The 26870-nt window shown below is 46.6% G+C and overlaps 1 protein-coding gene across 3 annotated transcripts in view; it reads right to left on the reverse strand.

Moving 5' to 3' along the window:
- spdya (speedy/RINGO cell cycle regulator family member A) overlaps positions 1 to 24784 on the reverse strand; it is a 79788-nt gene extending 55004 nt beyond the window's left edge. Inside the window, exon 1 of one of the 3 annotated variants that reach the window (XM_068019509.1) lies at positions 24666 to 24784. The gene's annotated coding sequence lies outside the window, so the exon portion shown is untranslated. Of the gene's footprint in view, positions 1 to 1219; positions 1293 to 5878; positions 5927 to 24665 lie in introns of those variants that run through there. The other 2 variants (XM_068019517.1, XM_068019525.1) reach the window with 2 other exon arrangements.
- Between the last annotated feature and the right edge of the window lie 2086 nt (positions 24785 to 26870).

The raw sequence follows: 26870 nt of genomic DNA on the forward strand, positions 1-26870 counted from the left end.
TTTCGATAGCGGGACATGTGGGGATCTGGAAGACCCAATCACGTATATGTCGACAGTTTCACTGGTCAGGTCTTTCCAAGGACGTGGTGCAGTTTTGTAAAATGTGCCATGCATGCCAGCTTGTGGGAAAACCACAACCTGCCATAAAACCGGCACCTCTAATTCCCATACCAGTTTTGGGGGAACCATTTAGTAGGGTGTTGGTAGACTGTGTAGGACCTTTACTGAAAACAAAAGTGGGATACCAATATATACTCACTATCATGGAAATGGCTACTAAGTTCCCAGAGGCCATTCCCTTGAGAACAATTTTTGCTCAGGTAGTGGTAGAGAAGTTAACCCAGTTCTTCACTAGATCTGGATTACTGATTGAGATTCAGTCGGATCAAGGTTCCAATTCTTTGTCTAAAATTTTTCAGGAAGTCTTCAGCATAGCACACACAGACACCTTGGAAAGGTACCATCAGACCCTCAAAACAATGATCAGGACATACCTTCATGAATATCCCCATGATTAGGATAAAGGGCTAGAATTTATTTTGTTTGACACTAGGGATTCACCTAATGTGTCTCCCAGTTTTAGTCCTTTTGAATTAGTTTATGGACATTAGACAAGGAGTCCTCTAAAACTAATTAAAGAAAGGTTTTTAAAAGAGAGAGACAAATCTTGTGTGCTAGATTATTATCCGTGTTCTGGGAGCGACTCACGATAGCCTGCAAAGTGGCTCAGGAACACCTTAAAGCTGCCCAAACAACCATGAAAAAATGGGCAGACAAGCATGCCAAGACCCAAACATTTCAACCAGGGGATGACGTGTTAGTAATACTGCCTTTACAGGGTGAACCACTGAAAGCACGGTTCAGTGGTCCATATAAAGTGGTCAAAAGAATTGGTAAAGTAAATTATTTGATTGACACCCCAGATCGCTGGAAAAAGAATCGGCTGTGTCATATCAATATGTTGAAACAATATCATCGCCGGGAGGAGGATAAGCAAGCACAGGTATGTCAAGTGAGGATAAGCAAACACAGGTATGTCAGGTAGTAAGGACAGTGAAGGATGAAAGGGATAGTGAGGATGAGGCAGACGGAGCCTAGACAATTCTCAAATTGTACCTCCTACCATCCGGTTAGCTAAGACTAAATTGTTAGGGAGATTGGACACTATGCTTTCATATTTCGATGCAGAACAACGAGAAGACATAATAAGGCTACTCACAGCATTTAGAAGAGTTTGTAGGGGCATGCCAGGATGTACAACCTTAGCCACACATGATGTGGATGTAGGGGAATCCTTTCCTATAAAATAGCATCCTTATCACTTAGGTCCAGAGAAACAGGCTCAGGTAAAAGCAGAAATCCAATACATGCAAAACCATCTAATTGAACCCAATCAAAGCAGCTGGAGTTCCCCAGTGGTGTTAGTGCCTAAACCTGACAGTTCAACTAGATTCTGTATAGACTACAGTAAGGTTAGTGCAGTAACAAAGGCAGACTCCTACCCAATTGCTCGCTTGGAAGACTGTATTGACAGAGTGGGTAGTGCCTTATTTCTTACAAAAATAGATTTGTTAAAGGGATACTGGCAAGTTCCTTGAACACCCCGAGCTAAAGAAATATCGGCCTTTGTCACACCAGACGGTCTTTTCCAATGCCGAGTGATGCCATTCAGGCTAAAAAATGCCCCAGCAACTTTTCAGAGACTAATGAACCAAGTGATAGTCAGTGTTCTTAATTGTGTGGTTTATTTACCTTGATGATGTGCTGGTATAAAGTGACACTTGGAAGAACCACTTGAAACAACTAGAAGCTCTGTTTAGAAAATTACAATCGGCTGATTTGGTAATAAGCTTTACCCAAAATTCAAAAACCAGAATGCCAGACTATTCCGATGGGGTTTACTATTACAGCCCTAACACTTAAAGATTATCCACATTGTGGGGCAAAATAATGTGATTGCAGATGCTCTATCTAGAATTTCACTTTGTTTTGAGTTATCTGAGTGCAAAGATGATACAAAGCAGAACTATATTAACTGTGAGTAACGAGTGAATGAGAATGAATGCATAAATGTGTTTTAAAATTTTTCAACTTCTGTTTTTTCCATACTTTGTAATGAAACGTATTTAACATTTCTCCAAGTCTGGAGGTGTTACGAGAGTACTTCCATTTTTTGATACATCTTTGAGGACTTATATTTAAATTGTAGAAATGGATTCATTTTTTTGAATGCTGAAGAGTTCATAGTTACTGGCCTCTTCTTAAAGTTCACTGAGGGGACACTTGAGACGTTGTTGTTGAAAACAACCTTATGCTGGAAATCATGTGATTTAAGATAAATAAACAGCAGAAACCTTGGATTAAGAGGAGATGTTTACAGAGAAACGACAAGGCAAGATTTATGAGGGTCAGGGGGTTTTTAACCTGCTGTTCGGAGTTTCGCTTTTGGAGAGATTGTTTTTGGCTTCACTTTGGACAGAATTGGGGGTGTGGACAGTGTTAAAAAAACAGCTGGAGTTTTAACAAAACTCTGACTCAGCCTTTCCCATCTCTTTGAAAGCCTGCCAGTTTTTCCAGCTCTTTGAGAAGTTCTTAGAAGCGAGTGTAAGAAATAGAGAAATTGATAATGCATTCCTCCTGAAAGATCTGCCTGAAACCCCAGCTGCCACATTTCTGCTGAGACGCTGGAAAAAGCTGCCGGATAAATCCTCCACGCCACCTGACCGAATTGCTCCAGAGAAAGCTCTCAGTGACAGCCGTCTACGTGAATTTGGGTCACCAAACCAAAAAAAGGACAACTGCCATATTTTATTTTCAAAAATTAGCAAGTATTTGGCCAAAGTATTCTTTTTTGCCTCTTTTTGTAACAGAACTCCAAAAAGAAAATCTCTCTTTTTTCCAGTGAACCGGTGTGTGTGTGTGTGTGTGTATGTGTGTGAGGGGCTAAGGTAAAAGGAAACTTTCATATTTCAATCTGTGTGTTAATGAATAATTGCTTCATTACTGGTTATGTCTTGTGAAGGGGAGGTCATGTCTCATTAACTTGATTGAGGTTTTTGAGGAAGTGACGAAGATGAATGATGAAGGAAGGGCAGTGGATGTTGTCTATATGGACTTCAGTAAAGCCTTTGACAAGGTCCCTCATGGCAGACTGAGGTGAGCTGGCAAGATGGATACAGAACTGGCTCGGTCATAGAAGACAGAGGGTAGCAGCGGAAGGGTGCTTTTCTGAATGGAGGGATGTGACTACTGGTGTTCCGCAGGGATCAGTGCTAGGACCTTTGCTGCCGGTAGTATATATAAATGATTTAGAGGAAAATGTAGCTGGTCTGATTAGTAAGTTTGCGGACAACACAAAGGTTGGTGGAGTTGCGGATTATGATGAGGATTGTCAGAGGATACAGCAGGATATAGATTGGTTGGAGACTTGGGCAGAGAAATGGCAGATGGAGTTTAATCCGGACAAATGTGAGGTAATGCATTTTGGAAGATCTAATACAGGTGGGAAGTATACAGTAAATGGCAGAACCCTTAGGAGTATTGATAGGCAGAGAGATCTGGGCGTACAGGTCCACAGGTCACTGAAAGTGGCAACGCAGGTGGATAAGGTAGTTAAGAAGGCATACGGCATGCTTGCCTTCATCGGTCGGGGCATAGAGTATAAAAATTGGCAAATCATGCTGCAGCCGTACAGAACTTTAGTTAGGCCACACTTAGAATATTGTGTGCAATTCTGGTCGCCACACTACCAGAAGGATGTGGAGGCTTTGGAGAGGGTACAGAAGAAGTTTACCAGGATGTTGCCTGTTCTGGAGGGCATTAGCTATGAGGAGAGGCTGGATAAACTCGGATTGTTTTCACTGGAACGACGGAGGTGGAGGGGCGACATGATAGAGGTTTACAAAGCTATGAGTGGCATGGACAGAGTGGATAGTCAGAAGCTTTTTCCCAGGGTGGATGTCAGTTACTAGGGGACATAGGTTTAAGGTGCGAGTGGCAAAGTTTAGAGGGGATGTGCGAGGCAAGTTCTTTACACAGAGGGTGGTGAGTGCCTGGAACTTGCTGCCGGGGGAGGTGGTGGAAGCAGATAACATTGATTTCACCAGTTCCTTCAGTGCCCTCTTAAACAGAATCACTTTCATAAAAATGTGTACATGTTTGGGTGCCAGCTGGACCCAGATTTCCCTTACTGTTGACCATCTTCATGGCCTGCTTTACTCCTCGAGCTTCTAGTCCACATCATCATTTCTTTATTCTCCCAACCTATTTGCTGCTACTCCTGTATTGTTCTACTTTCTTGCAAGATTGCTAGGAATGAGTCTCTCATTGAAAGGCCCACTGTATCCATCTGCTATGCATTAGATCTCCATTACACTCACTGAATCTCCCATCATTAGCTCTCACAAAGCAGCAATCCATACCACCTCATCCCCTTATCTCATCACAAAGTCTAGTCAACTCCCATTCAAGGGGCAAACCTCCTCTCTGTCCTTTTTCCAATTCCCTCATCTCCCCACGAGTCTCTTACTGCACATCTACTCTACGTCCAGCTTCAAAATGTCCACTGTGTTGCGAATATGGAGCTCGTCATCCATAACTTAAAACTGAATGAGTTCATCTGCATTCTACCCTGACCAAAACTTGGCCCGCTTTAACATGGCTGCTTTTCGCTCATCAAGGCAGCTTCGTCCAGCTACGTACTCCATCATATGCTTGGCTCTTATTACTAGGTCCCACCCTGTACATTCCCTTTAATCCTCTGGCATCTTTTCTTTTGAGAACTTCACTCTCTTTCATCCCTCTCCCCTTTCTTCAAATTCATTGTCATCTCTGGCCCCTCGCTACAGCCCCCACACCACCGCCTGGCAATATCCTGATCAAAATCTGCTCCGTTGCCTCCTCACTTACCCAACTAACTTAACAAATAAAGGCCAAATTAAGAGAGGCAAAAGTCCATTTCAAATGTTTCTAATCATGCTCACTCATGTTCAAGGAATTATTTCTGCAATGGAAACTGTGAGCAAGAAAACTGATGCCAGTGAGAGGATATGGTTGGCAGAAGTAATGGAGATACTGGTAAATGACCACAAGCACAGTTTCAATTACACTTTTGCATTAAACCAGCCATAAGGTTTAGGTCCAATTGTTTTCAAAATTGTAGCCATCATTTAAAATGAGTTTTAAAATTGTTTAATAGTAAGAACATATTAGGGAGTCACGATATGAAATACACATGCTCGCTGGCAGAAACAATGTATTTTTGTTGTGATTTCTTTAAGGTGATGGCTGATGTTATACAGCTACAGTATGTTGGTGAGTACTGATACTGAACATAATTTCTAATAAATTTACAGAAAAGTGTTCCACCTACATAATATCAACTGTCTCCAACCCTATCTCTCCTCCAAGCCCAACTTCTCCCCATCGTTGTCATAAGCTTCACTCCACATAAAATCTAACATCCAAAAGTCTGCTATCGTAACCAATGTAAAGTCACACCGATAATACCCACTCTTGGTGACTTCCAATGGCTAGTTACCCTCTGGTCTCCTCATTTACAAATTATTCCATGGTGGTCTCCACCCTATCTTTCAATTTTTCTGTTTCTCTCTGCACAGATGCTGCCTAACCCGCTGAGTATTTCCAGTATTTTCTGTTTTCATTTCAAATTTCCAGCATCTGCAGAATTTTGCTTTTGTATCAGTAAGTTTGGCAACTCTAACATTGTACAGATTTTACGAAAGGAAAAACCTTATGCTCATCTCACAGGGTATGACTACATCAAGATACTGAAGCAGATGACCATAATTACGATCCAAAGAAAAACAACTGCAAACTCTGTAAAGAACAAACTAGGAAGCAAGACCTGGATACTGACCCGGCTGCTGATGTAACTCAGATACTGACAGGCTTAGTATCCCTACCCCTTCGAGGGGAAGAACCACTAAATCAAGTCCTGAATAAAAAAAAAATCAATGAATGCATTATCAATTCCTGTAAAGAAAGTGGGCAAATATCAAAGTAAAATAAGATTATTAGCAAAATTCCCAGTATAAGTGCATTCCTGCATTCTGATTGCAGGTGAAAGCATGTGTGAGTCACCACATCCCATAAATAACCAATTTAGTGCATGACAAAAATAAGAGCTCCCGCATCATCTGAAACAAAACATCTTAAACCGCTGTGAACAGTTACTTGCAAAAATCACTCTTTATTTAAGTAATCAAAGGAAAATGTGCTGAGAATTAATTTTGAAATGCTGCAGCATTTATCTGGACTAGAACAAAGAACAGTACAGCACAGGAACAGGCCATTCGGCCCTCCAAGCCTGCGCCGATCTTGATGCCTGCCTAAACTAACACTTTCTGCAATTCCGGGGCCCATATCCCTCTAATCCTTTCCTATTCATGTATTTGTCAAGATGTCTCTTAAACGTCGCTATCGTATCTGCTTCCACCACCTCCCCTGGCAGCAAGTTCCAGGCACTCACCACCCTCTGTGGAAAACACTTGCGTCGTACAACCCCTCTAAACTTTTCCCCTCAAACCTTAAACCTATGTCCCCTAGTAACTGACTCTTCCACCCTGGGAAAAAGCTTCTGACTATCCACTCTGTCAAAGAACAAAGAAAATTACAGCACAGGAACAGGCCCTTCGGCCCTCCAAGCCTACGCCGATCCAAATCCTCTATCTAAACCTGTCGCCTATTTTCTAAGGGTCTGTATCTCTTTACTTCCTGCCCATTCATGTATCTGTCTAGATACATCTTAAAAGACGCTATCGTGCCCGCATCTACCACCTTCGCTGGCAATGCGTTCCATGCACCCACCACCCTCTGCGTAAAGAACTTTCCACGCATATCCCCCCTAAACTTTTCCCCTTTCACTTTGAACTCGTGTCCCCTTGTAATTGAATCCCCCACTCTGGGAAAAAGTTTCTTGCTATCCACCCTGTCTATACCTCTCATGATTTTGTACACCTCAATCAGGTCCCCCCCTCAACCTCCGTCTTTCTAATGAAAATAATCCTAATCTACTCAACCTCTCTTCATAGCTAGTGCCCTCCATACCAGGCAACATCCTGGTGAACCTCCTCTGCACCCTCTCCAAAGCATCCACATCCTTTTGGTAATGTGGCGACCAGAAATGCACGCAGTATTCCAAATGTGGCCGAACCAAAGTCCTATACAACTGTAACATGACCTGCCAACTCTTGTACTCAATACTCCGTCCGATGAAGGAAAGCATGCCGTATGCCTTCTTGACCACTCTATTGACCTGCGTTGCCACCTTCAGGGAACAATGGACCTGAACACCCAAATCTCTCTGTACATCAATTTTCCCCAGGACTTTTCCATTTACTGTATAGTTCACTCTTGAATTGGATCTTCCAAAATGCATCACCTCGCATTTGCCCTGATTGAACTCCATCTGCCATTTCTCTGCCCAACTCTCCAATCTATCTATATTCTGCTGTATTCTCTGACAGTCCCCTTCACTATCTGCTACTCCACCAATCTTAGTGTCGTCTGCAAACTTGCTAATCAGACCACCTATACTTTCCTCCAAATCATTTATGTATATCACAAACAACAGTGGTCCCAGCACGGATCCCTGTGGAACACCACTGGTCACACGTCTCCATTTTGAGAAACTCCCTTCCACTGCTACTCTCTGTCCCCTGTTGCCCAGCCAGTTCTTTATCCATCTAGCTAGTACACCTTGGACACCATGCGCCTTCACTTTCTCCATCAGCCTACCATGGGGAACCTATTCAAACGCCTTACTGAAGTCCATGTATACGACATCTACAGCCCTTCCCTCATCAATCAACTTTGTCACTTCCTCAAAGAATTCTATTAAGTTGGTAAGACATGACCTTCCCTGCACAAAACCATGTTGCCTATCACTGATAAGCCCATTTTCTTCCAGATGGGAATAGATCCTATCCCTCAGTATCTTCTCCAGCAGCTTCCCGACCACTGACGTCAGGCTCACCGGTCTATAATTACCTGGATTATCCCTGCTACCCGTCTTAAACAAGGGGACAACATTAGCAATTCTACAGTCCTCCGGGACCTCACCCGTGTTTAAGGATGTTGCAAAGATATCTGTTAAGGCCCCAACTATTTCCTCTCTCGCTTCCCACAGTGACCTGGGATAGATCCCATCCGGACCTGGGGACTTGTCCATCTTAATGCCTTTTAGAATACCCAACACTTCCTCCCTCCTTATGCCGACTTGACCTAGAGTAATCAAACATCTGTCCCTAACCTCAACATTCGTCATGTCCCTCTCCTCGGTGAATACCGATGCAAAGTACTCATTTAGAATCTCACCCATTTTCTCTGACTCCACGCATAACTTTCCTCCTTTGTCCTTGAGTGGGCCAATCCTTTCTCTAGTTACCCTCTTGCTCCATGCCGCTCATAAATTTGTAAACCTCTCTCATGTCGCCCCTCCATCTCCGTCGTTCCAGTGAAAACAATCCGAGTTTTTCCAACCTCTCCTCATAGCTAATGCCCTCCAGACCAGGCAACATCCTGGTAAACCTCCTCTGTACTCTCTCCAAAGCCTCCACGTCCTTCTGGCAGTGTGGCGACTAGAATTGCACGCAATATTCTAAGTGTGGCCTAACTAAGGTTCTGTACAGCTGCAACATGGCTTGCCAATTTTTATACTCTATGCCCCGACCGATGAAGGCAAGCATGCCGTATGTCTTCTTGACTACCTTATCCACCTGCGTTGCCACTTTCAGTGACCTGCGGACCTGTACACCCAGATCGTTCTGCCTGTCAATACTCCTAAGGCTTCTGCCATTTACTATATACCTCCCACCTGCATTAGACCTTCCAAAATGCATTACCTCACATTTGTCCGGATTAAACTCCATCTGCCATTTCTCCGCCCAAGTCTCCAACCAATCTATATCCTGCTGTATCCTCTGACAATCCTCATCATTATCCGCAACTCCACCAACCTTTGTGTCGTCCGCAAACTTACTAATCAGACCAGCTACATTTTCCTCCAAATCATTTGTATATACACTACAAATAGCAAAGGTCCCAGCACTGATCCCTGCGGAACACCACTAGTCACATCCCTCCATTCAGAAAAACACCCATCCACTGATACCCTCTGTTTTCTATGACCGAGCCAGTTCTGTATCCATCTTGCCAGCTCACCTCTGATCCCATGTGACTTCACCTTTTGTATCAGTCTGCCATGCGGGACCTTGTCAAAGGCTTTACTCAAGTCCATATAGTTAACACCCTTCCTTCATCAATCATCTTCGTCACTTCCTCAAAAAACTCAATCAAACTAGTAAGACTCAACCTCCCCTTCACAAAACCATTCTGTCTCTCGCTAATAAGTTTGATTGTTTCCAAATGGGAGTAAATCCTCTCTAATAGTTTCCCTACCACTGACGTAAGGCTCACCGGCCTATAATTTCCTGGATTATCCTTGCCACCCTTCTTAAACAAAGGCACAACATTGGCTATTCTCCAGTCCTCTGGGACCTCACCTGTCGCCAATGAGGTTGCAAAGATTTCTATCAAGGCCCCAGCAATTTCTTCCCTTGCCTCCCTCAGACTGCTCCACTCTTTTTCTGCCCCCACCTGACCAATTGGATCATCATCTCAATCATCCGCAAAGTGATGGAAGGTGTCATTAACAGTGCTACCAAGCAGCACTTACTAAGCAATAACATGCTCACCGATGCTCAGTTTTGCTCCAGACTGCATTACAGCCTTGGTCCAAACATGGAAAAAAAGCTGAATTCAAGAGGTGAGGTGGGGGCTACTGTCCTTGACATCAAGGCAACATTTGACTGAGTGTGGCATCAAGAATCCTGAGCAAAATTGAAGTCAATGGGAATCAGGGGAACACTCTCCACTTGTTGGAATTATACCTAGCACAAAGAGATGGTTTTGGTTGTTGGAGGCCAATTATCTCAACCCCAGCACATTGCTGCAGGAGTTCCGCAGGGTGGTGTCCTAGGCCCAACCAACTTCAGCTGCTTCATCAATGACCTTCCCTCCATCACAAGGTCAGAAGTGGGGATGTTCGCTGATGATTATAGTGTTCAGTACTATTTGCAACTCCTCAGATACTGAAGCAATCCATGCCCGCGTGCAGCAAGACCTGGACAATATTCAAGTTTTGGGCTGAAATGTGGCAAGTAACATTCATGCCACACAAGTGCCAGGCAATGACTATTTCCAACAAGAGAATCTAACCATCTCCCCTTGACATTCATGTCAGAGGCTGAGAACTCTACAGCAAATAACTCCACCAGCACGCCATCCATCACTTTAAACATTCACACCCTGCACCACCTACAGTAGTAACAGCAGTGTGTACCATCTACAGGATTCACTGCAGCAACTCACCAAGCCTCCTTCGAAATCACCTTCCAAACCCGCGACCTCTACCACCGAGAAAAACAAGGGCAGGAGACCACCTGCAAATTCCCCTCCAAGCCACATATCACTCTGACTTGGAACTATATCACCATCGCTGAATCCCCCACTATCAACATCCTGGGGGCTACCATTGACCAGAAACTGAACTGGAGTAGCCATATAAATACCGTGGCTACAAGAGCAGGTCAGAGGCTAGGAATCCTGCGGTGAATAACTCACCTCCTGACTCCCCAAAGCCTGTCCATCATCTACAAGGCACAAGTCAGGAGTGTGATGGAATACTCTCCACTTGCCTGGATGGGTGCAGCTCCAACAACACTCAAGAAGCTCGACGCCATCCAGGACAAAGCAGCCTGCTTGATTGGCACCCCATCCATAAACATTCACTCCCTCCACCACCAACGAACAGTGACAGCAGTGTGTAGCATCTACAAGATACACTGCAACAACGCACCAAGGCTCCTTAGACAGCACCTTCCAAACCCATGACCTCTATCACTAGAAGGATAAGGGCAGCAAATGCATAGGAAGACCACCACCTGCAAGTTCCCCTCCAAGTCACACACCATCCTGACTTGGAACTATAATCGCCGTTCCTTCACAGTCGCTGGGTCAAAATCCTGGAACTCCCTTCCTAACAACACTGTGGGCATACCTACCCCACATGGACTGCAGCGGTTCAAGAAGGCAGCTCACCACCACCTTCTCAAGGGCAATTAGGGATGGCCAATAAATGCTGGCCTGGCCAGTGATGCCCACATCCCATGAATGAATAAAAAATAATTCCTTTAATGTTGTGGGATCAAAAACTACACCACATGGACTGCAGCAGTTCAAGAAGGCAGCTCACCACCTTCTCAAGGGAAATTAGGGATGGACAATAAATGCTAGCCTTGCCAGCGATGCCCACATCCCATGAAAAAAAAATAGAATTTTAAATTGCAGGTGGCAAGGGCACCTGCCCCAAGCTGGCAGGATCCTGTAGAAAAATGCAAATTATGCTCTAATGAGATCATCGAGACCTAATCTGCAATTTGAACCTTAAGTCTAAGTAGGGGACCAAGGGTATTTCCCCTCCAGACCTACCAGGACCTGTATCAAGGGCCTAAAGAGTCCCATTGCAAATTTAAATTGTTTTGAAATTTCCTTCTGGGCCAGGAGAAACAGAATGGCTGCTCCGAGCCCCACAAGGAAATCTTGGGCCTCCACTGACTAGGGCTTCTACCCCCCCAAACCCCCCCCGCCACCCCCACCCTCCTATTAGCAATCACCTCTGGACTCACCCCACCCCCCCATTCACCCTCCAAACACCCCACCAATTAATCTGACTGCTTTGCACCGTTGTTGCAGGTCCCCAAAGGCTGCCTCCTACTGCCCAAATTGCCATTACTGCCTGCCAGGCAGGCAGTAATTCTGATCACATTTGGATCTGAATATTTAAGTCATTTGTTATGACCAGGTGAGGAAGGGGTCCAGAGCTCCCCTCTCAGCCTTTTCCTGGTTTGGTTGTGACAGGGTTTAACTTTTAAAACACATTTTTTTTTTAGCTTCCCCTCAGTGAGTCATTGCTCACTGCTCTCTAATTGTAATTGTAAAGAAATCAACCAAACAGGTTTTCTTAGGTTTAAACAAGAAAGCTGTAAGTTTATTAACCTTAAAACTCTCAGTTAAAACCACTAAAAATACACAAAGCAACCACACTAGCATGCATATGTGATAAACACTTACACAAATAGATACAGAGGAGGAGAAATAATTAAAGGGGGAAGGTTTGAAGTAGTATACGGAATTCAGTTACTGGTTTTGGGTTGGATGTAAAGTGTTTGATTGAAGTTAAGTCTTGCAGTTCTCGTTGGGGCCCAGTGCACACATTCAAACTTGTTTCGCTGGTACCAGAAGGCTGCAGGGTCTTCTGTTTTGAGGATTAAGTTGTTTCCGTGGGTCCCTGGAACTTTGCGTGAGAGAGAGAGAACGAGAGACCTTGCTTCTCTTTGGTCTTCAAAAAGCAGTCTGCCTCAAAACTTTACTGTGAGCACAATTCAATTAATTCCCATGCTGGCCAGCAGGTTAGTCATGTGACTAGCTCTTTGTTTGAAACAGCATCGCCTGTAAAGTTTGTTGATTCTTCAGAGATTATAAGACACACTCAGTGGGTGGGGGGGTGGGCGTGGAATGCTAGCTCTTACACAGACAATGACTCTCTGTCTTTTGATCATCACTATTGACAAACCCCATCTGGCTAACTGAATCGGTGGGGGTGGGGGGGGGCGCCCTCATTGTCTCTCCATTCAACTGTCTCTCAGAATACAAATGTACAGCCATGTTTTCAGCCACTCAGTCCTGTGTTTTTTTTTTAAACAAGTTATGTTCAAGGTTTAGTAACAGTTCAATGTTCCATATGACAAAATTAATATGTTTCCATTTGGCAGGTGTGGTTCCCGTAACACCTCCACATCCAGCTGAATGAAATGTGACAGTAGGGGGAGCATTTCATTATAAAATAGAAAGAAGAGGAAGTACAGGAAAGCACACATGCATTTCTCTCATTCATTCAGAAATCTTAAAATTGTTACAGTCTATCTTTCCTTTGTAGCAGTGCTGCTTTAAACTGTCCCTTTTCTTGACGTGGGTCTGAGATAGTTATGTGTTGCCCAAGGGGTTTAAAGTTTCTTCACTATCAGCCTGCAATACGCTGGGAATGGGCATCCCAATAAACGTGTGATTTTTGGGAAGGTTTGAAGTTCCATGATTGTCTAAGGTGCCCTTGTTCCTGTTGATGTCTGCAGGGAGATGGTTAGATTTAATTAGCCCTGGTTTGAAGTTCTGAACATGGGAGGCAGCAGTGGGTGGATCCACACTGATCTCTCTTTCAATACTCTGATGAGTCATGCAAGTGCTTTTCCCTTTTCTCCTGACTGTGGAGGTTGATTCTTTGCTAATCTTCCCCTTGTCCTCTGGGACATTCTGCTTGCAGATATTTATCCAAATTCTATTCCACTCCCCTGCAGCACTTTGACTAGCTGAGCCATCACCCTCACGGTTTCCCTACCCTCTTGAGGACTTTCTTTGTTCGTGCAGGTTTCTCTAAATGCAGTTAGCAACTCTGGTGGGGTGCTTCTGGTGTCTGTATTTACATAGGAGGATGTGGGGTCTAATTTTTCCAACATTTCGGGGTTGGCTGACCAGACAGTAGGGGTTTTTATTTGGGAATCCTCCCAGACCTCCTGTAACCTGTCCTCTTTGTTGCTTTTTACCCCTTTCCTCTCTAACTTCTAGCCAGCCCTGAGCCCTGTCTGTCCCCTTTGGTTCTTGGCAGTGGTCTCTTACAATTCACCAGCCCTCTGCTGGAGGATATCCCAAAAGCTGATACAGGAATTAGGGGTGCAGATTTCATTGTGGGTTGGGGTTTCCCCTCAACCTGGCACATGTGGCAACTCCGACAGTACTCCACCACATCTTTGTGGAGCTTTGACCAAACTGCTGCCTTATGTGAGCTTTGGTCTTTCGTATATCAACATGCACAGCCACTGTAATCTCATGGGCCATTCTTAATATTTCTCTTCAGTTCCTCTGCAGCACCACTAACTGGTCCACTCTTTGTCCTCAGGTCTGTGAAGAGAACTCCATTGCCTCATCAGTACCTCGTTCTTCAAATAATATCAATCAGGGATTCACTCTGCTTCAATTTCAGACTGGGCAGCCTGTGCTAACTCTCTCAATACTGGGTAGGCTCGCTGAGCTTCAGCTAGGGAAGATCCATTTAATCCATTCCATGGGTCTTCTAACTTTCCAAAGAAAGTTGCAGATAAGCAGACCTCAGTCATCTGCCTGCAGTGCCAATTCGGTCTCCTCTGGGAGAGCTTGTTTGATCATGGCCTGATTCACTACACATTCGGGGATTCTACAGGGGACCGTCTCCTGCCATTACCCTGTCTCTCTGACCCACTGCGGTCCTTCTTTCACTACTGGGGAAGCTACCACCTTCGCTCCCGCCAGATCATTACCTAGGAGCAGGTCAACCTCGTCCACAGGCAAACTAAGGACAATCCCTACGGTCACCGGTCCCGAAACTAGGTTGCACTCCAAGTGCACCCGGTGTAAAGGTATGGGCGTACAATTTATCACCATTCTGGTGTTAACTGCACTCTCTGGAGGAAAGGTCAGGGGCGGCACAGTGGCGCAGTGGTTAGCACCGCAGCCTCACAGCTCCAGCGACCCGGGTTCAATTCTGGGTACTGCCTGTGTGGAGTTTGCAAGTTCTCCCTGTGTCTGTGTGGGTTTCCTCCGGGTGCTCCGGTTTCCTCCCACATGCCAAAGACTTGTAGGTTGATAGGTTAATTGGCCATTATAAATTGCCCCTAGTATAGGTAGGTGGTAGGGAAATATAGGGACAGGTGGGGATGTGGTCGGAATATGGGATTAGTATAAATGGGTGGTTGATGGTCGGCACAGACTCGGTGGGCCGAAGGGCCTGTTTCAGTGCTGTATCTCTAAACTAAACTAAACTTTTCCCAGTAAAAAGGATCTGGTGGCCCCCTGTATCCCTGAGGATTACTGTGGGTTTGCCTGCTCCATACGAGGGGTATGGGGTTACTCTCCCAACAGGGAATAAACCTCATGGGCTTCTCCGGTTAGCTTACTTTGCAACAGAAGAGTCCAACTCTCAGCCAGCCATTTTAATTGCCTGGCAAGTTTCTCAAAAGGTACAAAAAATGCTTCCACGTCTCCCTCATTGAATTTTGGAATCAGTTGGGAAAATTTTAAAAATTCAGTACACAGCCCCTCACTACTTGAAATTTCCATGCTTTCACTGGTGTTTCCCCCCACCCCCCCCCCCCCAGCTAATTCAAGTCACCTCAGCTCTCTTTCCTCTAGTTCCTTCTGGAAATTTCTTTATCTTTCTCTCTCCTGTCTTTCTTTCTCTCTCTTTATCTCTTTCCTGTCTCTCCCTTTTTCCCTCTCTTTCCCTGTCTTCTAATTCAAGTTTCCTCTGTTCCAGTTGTATCTTTGCTAGCAATATCCTGTCGGTGTCTATTTCTAACCCTGTTTCTGATTCTTCAGATTCGAGGGAAAAGTGGTTGGTCACTAGTCTTAGGAGTTCCAATTTCCTAGCCTTAGCATGCAAAGTAATCCCACACTGCTCAGTCATATTTCTCAACTCCTCCATAGACAGTGCTTTTAACTTATCCCAAGTTACTTTACCCTGGCTTGGGTAGTTACTGGCTTCAGTCACAGACATGTTAGTATTCTAGCATACACAACCACAAGAAAACCTGTATTGAAATCTTTTCACTTTTTGATTGGGATCAATTTGACTTCCCACTTCTTGTTTGTTTGTGGGTCCAATCCCAGACGCCAGCCCCAAAATTTCTGTTACGACCAGGTAAGGAAGGCGTCCAGGGCTCCCCTCTCGGCCTTTTCCTGGTTTGGCCGCAACAGGGTTTAACTTTTAAAACACAATGTTTTTTTTATCTTCCCCTTCAGTGAGTCCTTGCTCACTGCTCCCTAATTGTAATTGTAAAGGATTCAACCAGACAGGTTTTCTTCGGTTTAAACAAGAAAGGTGTAAGTTTATTAACCTTAAAACTCTCAGTTAAACTACTAAAAATATGCGACACTACTACACTAGCATGCATATGCAATAAACACACAAACAACTAGATACAGAGGAGGAGAAAGAATTAAAGGGGAAAGGTTTGAAGTAGTAGACGGAATTCAGTTACTGGTTTTTGGGTTGGATGTAAAGTCTTTGACTGAAGTTAAGTCTTGCAGTTTACATTGGGTCCAGTGCACACTTTCAAACTTGTTTCGCTGTTCTGTGAGTCACTGGAACTTTGTGTGAGAGAGAGAGAAACCTTGCTTCTCTTTGATCTTCAAAAAGTAGTCTGCTTCAAAACTTTACTGTGAGCACAATTCAATTAATGCCCATGTTGGCCAGCAGGTTAGTCATGTGACTAGCTCTTTGTTGAAACAGCATCGCCTGCGAAGTTTGTTGATTCTTCAGAGCTTACCAGACACACTCAGTTGGGGTGGGGGTGGAGGAGGTGGAATGCTAGCTCTTACACAGACAATGACTCTCAATGTCTGTTGATCATCACTATTGACAAAACGCATCTGGTTAATTGAATCAAAGAGCACTCCCATTGTCTCTCCATTCAACTGTCTCGCAAATGCAAATGTGCAGCCATGTTTTCAGCCATTCAGTCCTATGGTCTTTTTAAACAAGTTATGTTCAAGGTCCTGTAACAACTCAAATAGTGTTCCATATGATGAAATTAATAGGTTTCCATTTGGCAGGTATGGAATCTGTCACACATTGTATTTTTAAATAAGGCACAGGAGTTAAATCTCTCTGGGCCTTGGCATGCGAGTTTGTTGTCCAGGTGCCGCAATACGTACACGTATCCCACTCAATTTAAAACTAAGTTACCTTTTAAGGGAAAAGTTGACAAATATTTGAAAGGGAAAATGCAAGGCTATGCAGAATGTGGGAGGTAAGGGTCGCCAAAAGTGTCCCTGCTGACTGCATCTGCGGGAAGTGCACCCAACTCCAGCTCCTCGAGAACCGCGTTAGGGAACTGGAGCTGGAGGAACTTCGGATCATTCGGGAGGAGGAGGAGGTTATTGAGAGGAGTTATGGGGAGGTAGTCACACCTCAGGTAAAAGAAGTAGGTAGATGGGTTACCGTCAGGGGAAGGAGAGGGAACCAGCAGGCAGTGCAGGGATCCCCTGTGGCCGTTTCCCTCAACAACAGGTATACCGTTTTGGATATTGTTGCGGGGGACGACTTACCAGGGGTAAGCAATGGGGTACAGGTATCTGGCACAGAGTCTGTCCCTGCTGCTCAGAAGGGAAGGGGGAAGAGGAGCAGAACATTAGTCATTGGGAACTCCATAGTTAGGGGAACAGATAGGAGGTTCTGTGGGAACGAGAGAGACTCATGGTTGGTATGTTGCCTCCCAGGTGCCAGGGTTCGTGATGTGTCGGATCGTGTTTTTGGGATCCTTAAGGGGGAGGGGGAGCAGCCCCAAGTCGTGGTCCACATAGGCACCAACGACATAGGTAGGAAGAGAGATGGGGATTTAAGACAGAAATTCAGGGAGCTAGGGTGGAAGCTTAGAGCGAGAACAAACAGAGTTGTTATCTCTGGGTTGTTGCCCGTGCCACGTGATAGCGAAGCGAGGAATAGGGAGAGAGAGGAGTTGAACACGTGGCTGCAGGGATGGTGCAGGAGGGAGGGTTTTGGTTTCCTGGATAATTGGGGCTCTTTCTGGGGTAGATGGGACCTCTACAAACAGGGTGGTCTTCACCTGAACCAGAGGGGTACCAATATCCTGGGGGGGGAGATTTGCTAGTGCTCTTCGGGGGGGTTTAAACTAATTCAGCAGGGGAATGGGAACCTAAATTGTAGTGCCAGTGTACAGGATGTTGAGAGTAGTGAGGTCAGGGATATGGCTACAAGGATGCAAGAGGGCACTGGCAAGCAAGAACCTGGTTTAAAGTGTGTCTACTTCAATGCCAGGAGCATCCGGAATAAGGTGGGTGAGCTTGCAGCATGGGTTGGTACCTGGGATCTCGATGTAGTGGCCATTTCGGAGACATGGGTAGAGCAGGGGCAGGAATGGATGTTGCAGGTTCCGGGATTTAGATGTTTCAGTAAGAACAGAGAAGATGGTAAAAGAGGGGGGGGTGTGGCATTGTTAATCAAGGAGAGTATTACAGCGACAGAAAGGATGTTTGAGGACTCGTCTACTGAGGTAGTATGGGCCGAGGTTAGAAACAGGAGAGGTGAGGTTACCCTGTTGGGAGTCTTTTATAGACCTCCAAATAGTTCCAGAGATGTAGAGGAAAGGATAGCGAAGATGATTCTCGACAGGGGCGAGAGTAACAGGGTAGTTGTTATGGGGGACTTTAACTTTCCAAATATCGACTGGAAATACTATAGTTCGAGTACTTTAGATGGGTCAGTTTTTGTCCAGTGTGTGCAGGAGGGTTTTCTGACACAGTATGTAGACAGGCCAACCAGGGGCGATGCGACATTGGATTTGGTACTGGGTAATGAACCCGGCCAGGTGTTAGATTTAGATGTAGGTGAGCACTTTGGTGATAGTGATCACAATTCGGTTAGGTTTACCTTAGCGATGGGCAGGGACAGGTATATACCGCAGGGCAAAAATTATAGCTGGGGGAAAGGAAATTATGATGCGATTAGGCAAGATTTAGGATGCGTAGGATGGGGAAAGAAACTGCAGGGGATGGGAACAATCGAAATGTGGAGCTTATTCAAGGAGCAGCTACTGCGTGTCCTTGATAAGTATGTCCCTGTGAGGCAGGGAGGAAGTTGTCGAGCGAGGGAGCCGTGGTTTACTAAAGAAGTTGAAGCGCTTGTCAAGAGGAAGAAGAAGGCTTATGTTAGGATGAGATGTGAAGGCTCAGTTAAGGCGCTTGAGAGCTACAAGCTAGCCAGGAAGGATCTAAAGGGAGAGCTAAGAAGAGCAAGGAGAGGACACGAGAAGTCATTGGTGGATAGGATCAGGGAAAACCCTAAGGCTTTCTGTAGGTATATCAGGAATAAAAGAATGAATAAAAGAAAGTTAGATTAGGGCCAATCAAGGATAGTAGTGGGAAGTTGTGTGTGGAATCAGAGGAGATAGGGGAAGTGTTAAATGAATATTTTGCGTCAGTATTTACAGTAGAGAAAGAAAATGTTGTTGAGGAGAATACTGAGATTCAGGCTACTAGGCTAGATGGGATTGAGGTTCACAAGGAGGAGGTATCAATTTTGGAAAGTGTGAAAATAGATAAGTCCCCTGGGCCAGATGGGATTTACCCTAGGATTCTCTGGGAAGCTAGGGAGGAGATTGCAGAGCCTTTGTCCTTGATCTTTATGTCGTCATTGTCGACAGGAATAGTGCCGGAAGACTGGAGGATAGCAAATGTTGTCCCCTTGTTCAAGAAGGGGAGTAGAGACAGCCCTGGTAATTATAGACCTGTGAGCCTTACTTCGGTTGTGGGTAAAATGTTGGAAAAGGTTATAAGAGACAGGATTTATAATCATCTTGAAAAGAATAAGTTCATTAGCGATAGTCAGCACGGTTTTGTGACGGGTAGGTCGTGCCTCACAAACCTTATTGAGTTTTTCGAGAAGGTGACCAAACAGGTGGATGAGGGTAAAGTGGATGTGGTGTATATGGATTTCAGTAAGGCGTTTGATAAGGTTCTCCACGGTAGGCTATTGCAGAAAATACGGAAGTATGGGGTTGAAGGTGATTTAGAGCTTTGGATCAGAAATTGGCTAGCTGAAAGAAGACAGAGGGTGGTGGTTGATGGCAAATGTTCATCCTGGAGTTTAGTTACTAGTGGTGTACCGCAAGGATCTGTTTTGGGGCCACTGCTGTTTGTCATTTTTATAAATGACCTGGAAGAGGGTGTAGAAGGGTGGGTTAGTAAATTTGCAGATGACACTAAGGTCGGTGGAGTTGTGGATAGTGCCGAAGGATGTTGTAGGGTACAGAGGGACATAGATAGGCTGCAGAGCTGGGCTGAGAGATGGCAAATGGAGTTTAATGCGGAAAAGTGCGAGGTGATTCACTTTGGAAGGAGTAACAGGAATGCAGAGTACTGGGCTAATGGGAAGATTCTTGGTAGTGTAGATGAACAGAGAGATCTTGGTGTCCAGGTGCATAAATCCCTGAAGGTTGCTACCCAGGTTAATAGGGCTGTTAAGAAGGCATATGGTGTGTTAGCTTTTATTAGTAGGGGGATCGAGTTTCGGAGCCTCGAGGTCATGCTGCAGCTGTACAAACCTCTGGTGAGACCGCACCTGGAGTATTGCGTGCAGTTCTGGTCACCGCATTATTGGAAGGATGTGGAAGCTATGGAAAGGGTGCAGAGGAGATTTACTAGGATGTTGCCTGGTATGGAGGGAAGGTCTTACGAGGAAAGGCTGAGGGACTTGAGGTTGTTTTCGTTGGAGAGAAGGAGGAGGAGAGGTGACTTAATAGAGACATACAAGATAATCAGAGGGTTAGATAGGGTGGATAGTGAGCGCCTTTTTCCCTCGGATGGTGATGGCAAACACGAGGGGACATAGCTTCAAGTTGAGGGGTGATAGATATAGGACAGATGTGAGAGGTAGTTTCTTTACTCAGAGTAGTAAGGGCGTGGAACGCCCTGCCTGCAGCAGTAGTAGATTCGCCAACTTTAAGGGCATTTAAGTGGTCATTGGATAGACATATGGATGAAAATGGAATAGTGTAGGTCAGATGGTTTCACAGGTCGGCGCAACATCGAGGGCCGAAGGGCCTGTACTGCGCTGTAATGTTCTAATTCTAATGGGGTGAGAACAGGCAGTGGAAGTAGTTTTGGACTGCTCAGCAAAGAACTAGCTGAGTCACGATGAGCCAAATGTTCCTTTTCAGTGCTATTAACTTCAACGGTTTCTTTTATTCTTTCATGGGATGTGGACGTCATTAACTAGGCCGGCATTTATTGCCCATCCCTAATTGAGAAGGTGGTAGTGAGCCGCCTTCTTGAACTGCTGCAGTCCATCCAGCGTAGGTACATCCACAGTGCTGTTAGAGAGGGAGTTCCAGGTTTACGACCCAGCTACAGTAAAGGAATGGTGATATAGTTCCAAGTCAGGATGGCGTGTGGTTTGGAGGGAAACTTGCAGGTGGCGTTCCTATGCATCTGTTGCCCTTGTCCTTTGAAGTTCTAAAGGCCGCAGGTTTGTAAGGTACTGTTGAAGGAGCCTTGGTGAGTTGCTACAGTGCTTCTTGTAGATGATGCACACTGCTGCCACTGTGCGTTGGTGGTGGAGGGAGTGAATGTTTGTAGATGGGGTGCCAATCAAGCGGGCTGCTTTGTCCTGGATGGAGTCGGGCTTCTTGAGTGTTGTTGGAGCTGCATCCATCCAGGCAAGTGGAGAGTATTCCATCACACTCCTAACTTGTGCCTTGTAGATGGTGGACAGGCTTTGGGGAGTCAGGAGGTGAGTTACTCACCACAAAATTCCCAGCCTTTTACCTGCTCTTGTAGGCACAGTATTTATATGACTGACTAGAATCTTAACTGGACCAATGGTCACCCCGCAGGATGTTGATGGTGGGACATTCAGTGATGGTAATACTGTTGAATGTCAAGGGGAGATGGTTACATTCTTTCTTGCTGGAGATTGTTGCCTGGCATTTGTGCGGTTTGAATGTTACTTACCACTTATCAGCCCAAGCCTGAATGTTGTCCAGGTCTTGTTACATATGGACACGGACTGCTTCAGTATCTGAGGAGTCATGAATAGTACTGAACACTGTGCAATCATCAATAAGCATTCCCACTTCTGGACCTTATGATGAATGGAAGGTCATTGATAAAGCAGCTGAAGATGGCTGGGCCTTGGACACTACCCTGAGGAACTTCTACATCAATGTCCTGGGGCTGAGATGTTTGGCCTCCAACAACCACAACAATCTTTCTTTGTGATAGGTATGACTCCAACCAGTGGAGAGTTTTCCCGCTGATTTCCATTAATTTCAATTTTGCCGGGTTCCTTGATTCCACACTTGGTCAAATGCTGCCTTGATATCAACAGCAGTAACTCTCACCTCTGGCATTCAGCTCTTTTGTCTACATTTGGACCAAGGTTATAACGAGGTCTGGAGCACTGGTGGAACCCAAACTGAGTGTCAGTGAGCAGGTTATTGCTGTTTAAGTGGCACTTGATAGCACTGTCAATGACACCTTGCCATAATTTTCCTGATGATCGAGAGTAGACTGATGGGGCAGTAATTGGCCAGATTGGATGTGTCCTGCTTTTTGTGGACTGGACATACCTGGACAATTTTCCACATTGTCGGGTAGATGCCAGTGTTGTAGCTGTACTGGAACAGCTTGGTAGTGGTGTGGCTAGTCTTCAATACTACTACCGGAATGTTGTCAGGGCCCATAGTCTTTGCTGTGTCCAGTGCCTTCAGTTGTGTCTTGATATCATGTGGAATGAATCGAATTGGCTGAAGACTGGCATTTATGATGCTGGGGACCTCAGGAGGAGACCGAGATGAATCATCCACTCGACACTTCTGGCTGAAGATGGTTGCAAATGTCTTTTGCACTGACATGCTGGGCTCCCCCATCATCGAGGATGGGTATGTTTGTGGAGCCTCCTTCTCATACCACTTAGTTAATTATTCAATCACCGTTCACATTGGATGTGGCAGCACTGCAGAGCTTTGATCTAATCCATTAGTTGTGAGATTGCATAGCTATATCAAATACCGCTTCTGCTGCCTTGCAAGGATGTAGTTCTGCATTGTAGCTTCACCAAGTTGACAGCTCATTTTTAGGTATACCTGGTGCTGCTCCTGGCATGCTCTCCTGCACTCCTCATTGAACCAGGGTTGATCACCTGGCTTGATGGTAATGGTGGAGGGAGGGATAAGCTGGGCCATGAGATCACAAATAGTGGTTGAATACAATTATATTGGTGCTGATGGCCCACAGCGCCTCATGGATGCCCAGTTTTGAGTTGCTAGATCTGTTCAAATCTATCCCATTTCGCAGTGGTAGTGCCACACATGATGGATGGTATCCTCAGTGTGAAGACAGGACTTCATCTCCATAAGAACTGTGTGGTGGTTACTCCTACCAACACTGTCATGGACAGATGCACTTGTGACAGGTAGATTGATGAGATCGAGGTCAAGCAGTTTGTTCCCTCTTGTTGGTTCCTTTACCATCCACCGCAGACCCAGTCTGGCAGATATGTTCTTCAGGACTCAGCCATCTCAGTCAGTAGTGGTGCTACCGAGTCACTCGTGGTGATGGATATTGAAGTACCCCATCCAGAGTACATTTCTGTGCTTCTTTCAGGTAGTGTTCAACAAGGGAGTTCTATTCATCCACTGAGGGAGGGCAGGACGTTTCCTTACCCATGTTGACCTGATGCTATGAGACTTCATGGGGGTCGGGAGTAAATGTTGAGGGACTCCCAGGGCAATTCCCTCCTGACTGGAGACCACATGCTGCCATCTCAGGGATGGTGAAGTTTGGGACATTGTTTTAAGGTATGATTCAGTGAGTACCACTATGTTACTTGATTAGTCTGTGGGACAGCTCTCCAATTTTGGCCTAAGTCCCCAGAAGTTATTAAGGAAGACTTTCCAGGGTGAACTGGGCAGAGTGTGCTGTTGCCTTTTCTGGTGCCAGGGCCAATGTCAGGTGGCCCATTCTGTTTTATTCTTTTTCAACTTTTCCGTAGCAGTTTGATACAACTGAGTGATTTGCTAGGCCATTTCAGAGGGCAGTTAAGAGTCTCAACCACATTGCTGCAGGATGGAGTCACATGTAGGACAGACCAGGATAAGGATGGAAGATTTCCTTCCCTAAAGGTCATTCGTGAACCAAATGGATACTTATGACAACTTGGTGGTTTCATTCTCATCGTGACTGAGAATAGTTTCTTTTAAATTTCAGATTTATTAATTAAATTTAAATCCTGGTGACATTTGAAATCATGCCCCAAAGCATTAGGCAGCACCTCTGGATTACAGTTCAGTAACATTACACTATGCCACTATCCCTCATTCAAGTTTTCTTGGTTATCTTTTAGCCATCCAGATGGGACTAAAAACACAGATTAAACCCACAACCATTATTCTTTAGTTTCATTCATTGGTGCTCCAGACCCAGATTATACATATTATCACTAATTTTACCTAAGAAGACATTTCTTCCCCTTCACTCAATTAAAAACCATCATCCCCTCAAGTACACTAGGTGCTTGCAAACCACCCTTGAGGTGTATTTGTTAACTCCTGTTCAACAAGATGGAATAGTATGTACATAACATTATTTTTCCTCCTACCCCTATTCAGTTTTGCAAAAGTATCCATTGGCGTCAGTACAACTCATCCACCTAACCAACAATTAAAAAATCACTACATGTTGCAAGGAAAGAAACAATTTCCTTCCATTGGTGGTTTATCTGTCTACCACACCCACCACCAGACCCGCACAAAAAAAAAAATCCACACAATTACCAAAGCTCTTCTCAACAAGGTGCCACAGCCAGTAAATGGCGCCTCGGCTATGTGGAGCCCCCAACCCAATTCTCAATCATTGACCTCGAACACAAAAGCCGTCAAGTAACCTAACAGTCTCATATGATAAAGTGCGCCATGTTGCTCTTGATTCGTCTTGCACCACAATGCTTGTTGGTGTGTGGGAAACGGGATGAAACTCACCAAACAAGGCGCATTGGGCTGACTACGTATCGCCACCGACCCCAGCTCCGGCGCTCCGCAGACGGACACTGAGCCGGGGGAGGGGCGGCTCTGGAAGCCTCGCGCCACCTCCGCGCTCGCTTCCCACCTCCCGCGCCAGAGCGCGTTCTCCTCGCGCTCTGTTCTGTTGATCTCTCCCAACAGTCCGGTCGCCATTGGCCCGGCCTGGAGAGAGAGGGACCAATCCGCTTGCCATTTGCCCTGTTTATGGGCTGCACACAAGCCATCATTGGACTAGACTGGACGGACCGGGCGGGGCGGGGCGGCGTGACGCGTGTTGAAGATCAAACCGATGGTTTTGGAATGTGTCGCGAGGAAGTTTGAAGGGTGGGTAGAGAGGGATTAAAAACAAGAAATGCTGGAACCACTCAGCAGGTCTGGCAGCATCTGTGAAAAGAGAGGGGTCTTAAACGTTAACTCTGCTTCTCTTTCCACAGATGCTGCCAGACCTGCTGAGTGGTTCCAGCATTTCTTGTCTTTATTTCAGATTTCCACCATCCGCAGTATTTTGCTTTTATTTGTGTAGAGAGGGAGGTGGAGGGGGAAAAGAGAAAGGGGGAGGGGGAAAGGGGGGGTGAGAATGGGGAGGGGGAGAAAGGGGGAGGGAAAAGGAAAGGGGGGAGGGGGAAAAAGAGAAAGGGGGAGGGGGAGGAGAAAGGGGGAGGGGGAGGAGAAAGGGGGGAGGGGGAGGAGAAAGGGGGGAGGGGGAGGAGAAAGGGGGAGGGGGAGGGGGAGGAGAAAGGGGGAGGAGGAAAAGAGAAAGGGGGGAGGGGAGAATGGGGAGGGGGGAGGGGAGAATGGGGAGGGGGGAGGGGAGAATGGGGAGGGGGAGAAAGGGGGAGGGGAAAAGGAAAGGGGGGAGGGGGAAAAAGAGAAAGGGGGAGGGGGAGGAGAAAGGGGGTAGGGGGAGGGGGAGGAGAAAGGGGGGAGGGGAAAGAGAAAGGGGGAGGGGGAGGGGAAAGGGGGAGGGGGAGGGGAGGGAAAGGGGGAGGGGGAGGGGAGGGGGAGGGGAGGGGGAGGGGAGGGGAAAGGGGGAGGGGGAGGGGAAAGAGAAAGGGGGAGGGGAAAGGGGGAGGGGGAGGGGAAAGGGGGAGGGGGAGGGGAAAGAGAAAGGGGGAGGGGAAAGAGAAAGGGGGAGGGGAGGGGGAGGGGAGGGGAGGGGGAGGGGAGGGGGAGGGGAAAGGGGGAGGGGGAGGGGGGAGGGGGAGGGGGAGGGGGGAGGGGGAGGGGAAAGGGGGAGGGGGAGGGAAAGAGGGAGGGGGAGGGGAAAGAGAAAGGGGGGAGGGGAGGAGAAAGGGGGGAGGGGGAGGAGAAAGGGGGAGGGGGAGGGGAGGAGAAAGGGGGAGGGGAGGAGAAAGAGAAAGGGGGAGGGAAGAAAGGGGGAGGGAAGAAAGGGGGAGGGAAGAAAGGGGGAGGGAAGAAAGGGGGAGGGAAGAAAGGGGGGAGGGAAGAAAGGGGGGAGGGGGAAAAGAGAAAGGGGGGAGGGGGAAAAGAGAAAGGGGGGAGGGGGAAAAGAGAAAGGGGGGAGGGGGAAAAGAGAAAGGGGGGAGGGGAAAAGAGAAAGGGGGGAGGGGGAAAAGAGAAAGGGGGAGGGGGAAAAGAGAAAGGGGGGAGGGGAAAAGAGAAAGGGGGGAGGGGGAAAAGAGAAAGGGGGGAGGGGGAAAAGAGAAAGGGGGAGGGAAGAAAGGGGGGAGGGGGGAGGGAAGAAAGGGGGGAGGGGGGAGGGAAGAAAGGGGGGAGGGGGGAGGGAAGAAAGGGGGGAGGGGGAGGGAAGAAAGGGGGAGGGGGGAGGGAAGAAAGGGGGGAGGGGGGAGGGAAGAAAGGGGGAGGGGGGAGGGAAGAAAGGGGGGAGGGGGGAGGGAAGAAAGGGGGGAGGGGGGAGGGAAGAAAGGGGGGAGGGGGAAAAGAGAAAGGGGGGAGGGGGAAAAGAGAAAGGGGGGTGGGAAAGGGGAGGGGAAAAGAGAAAGGGGGTAGGGGGAAAAGAGAAAGGGGGGGTGGGAAAGGGGAGGGGAGAATGGGAAAGGGGAGGGGAGAATGGGGAGGGGAAAGGGGAGGGGAAAGGGGAGGGGAGAATGGGAGGGGAGGGGGAGGGGAGGGGGAGAATGGGGAGGGGGAGGGAAAAGGGGAGGGGGAGGGAAAAGGGGAGGGGGAGGGAAAAGGGGAGGG

Source organism: Heterodontus francisci, chromosome 3 (assembly GCF_036365525.1).
Source record: "Heterodontus francisci isolate sHetFra1 chromosome 3, sHetFra1.hap1, whole genome shotgun sequence".
Lineage (NCBI taxonomy): Eukaryota > Metazoa > Chordata > Chondrichthyes > Heterodontiformes > Heterodontidae > Heterodontus > Heterodontus francisci.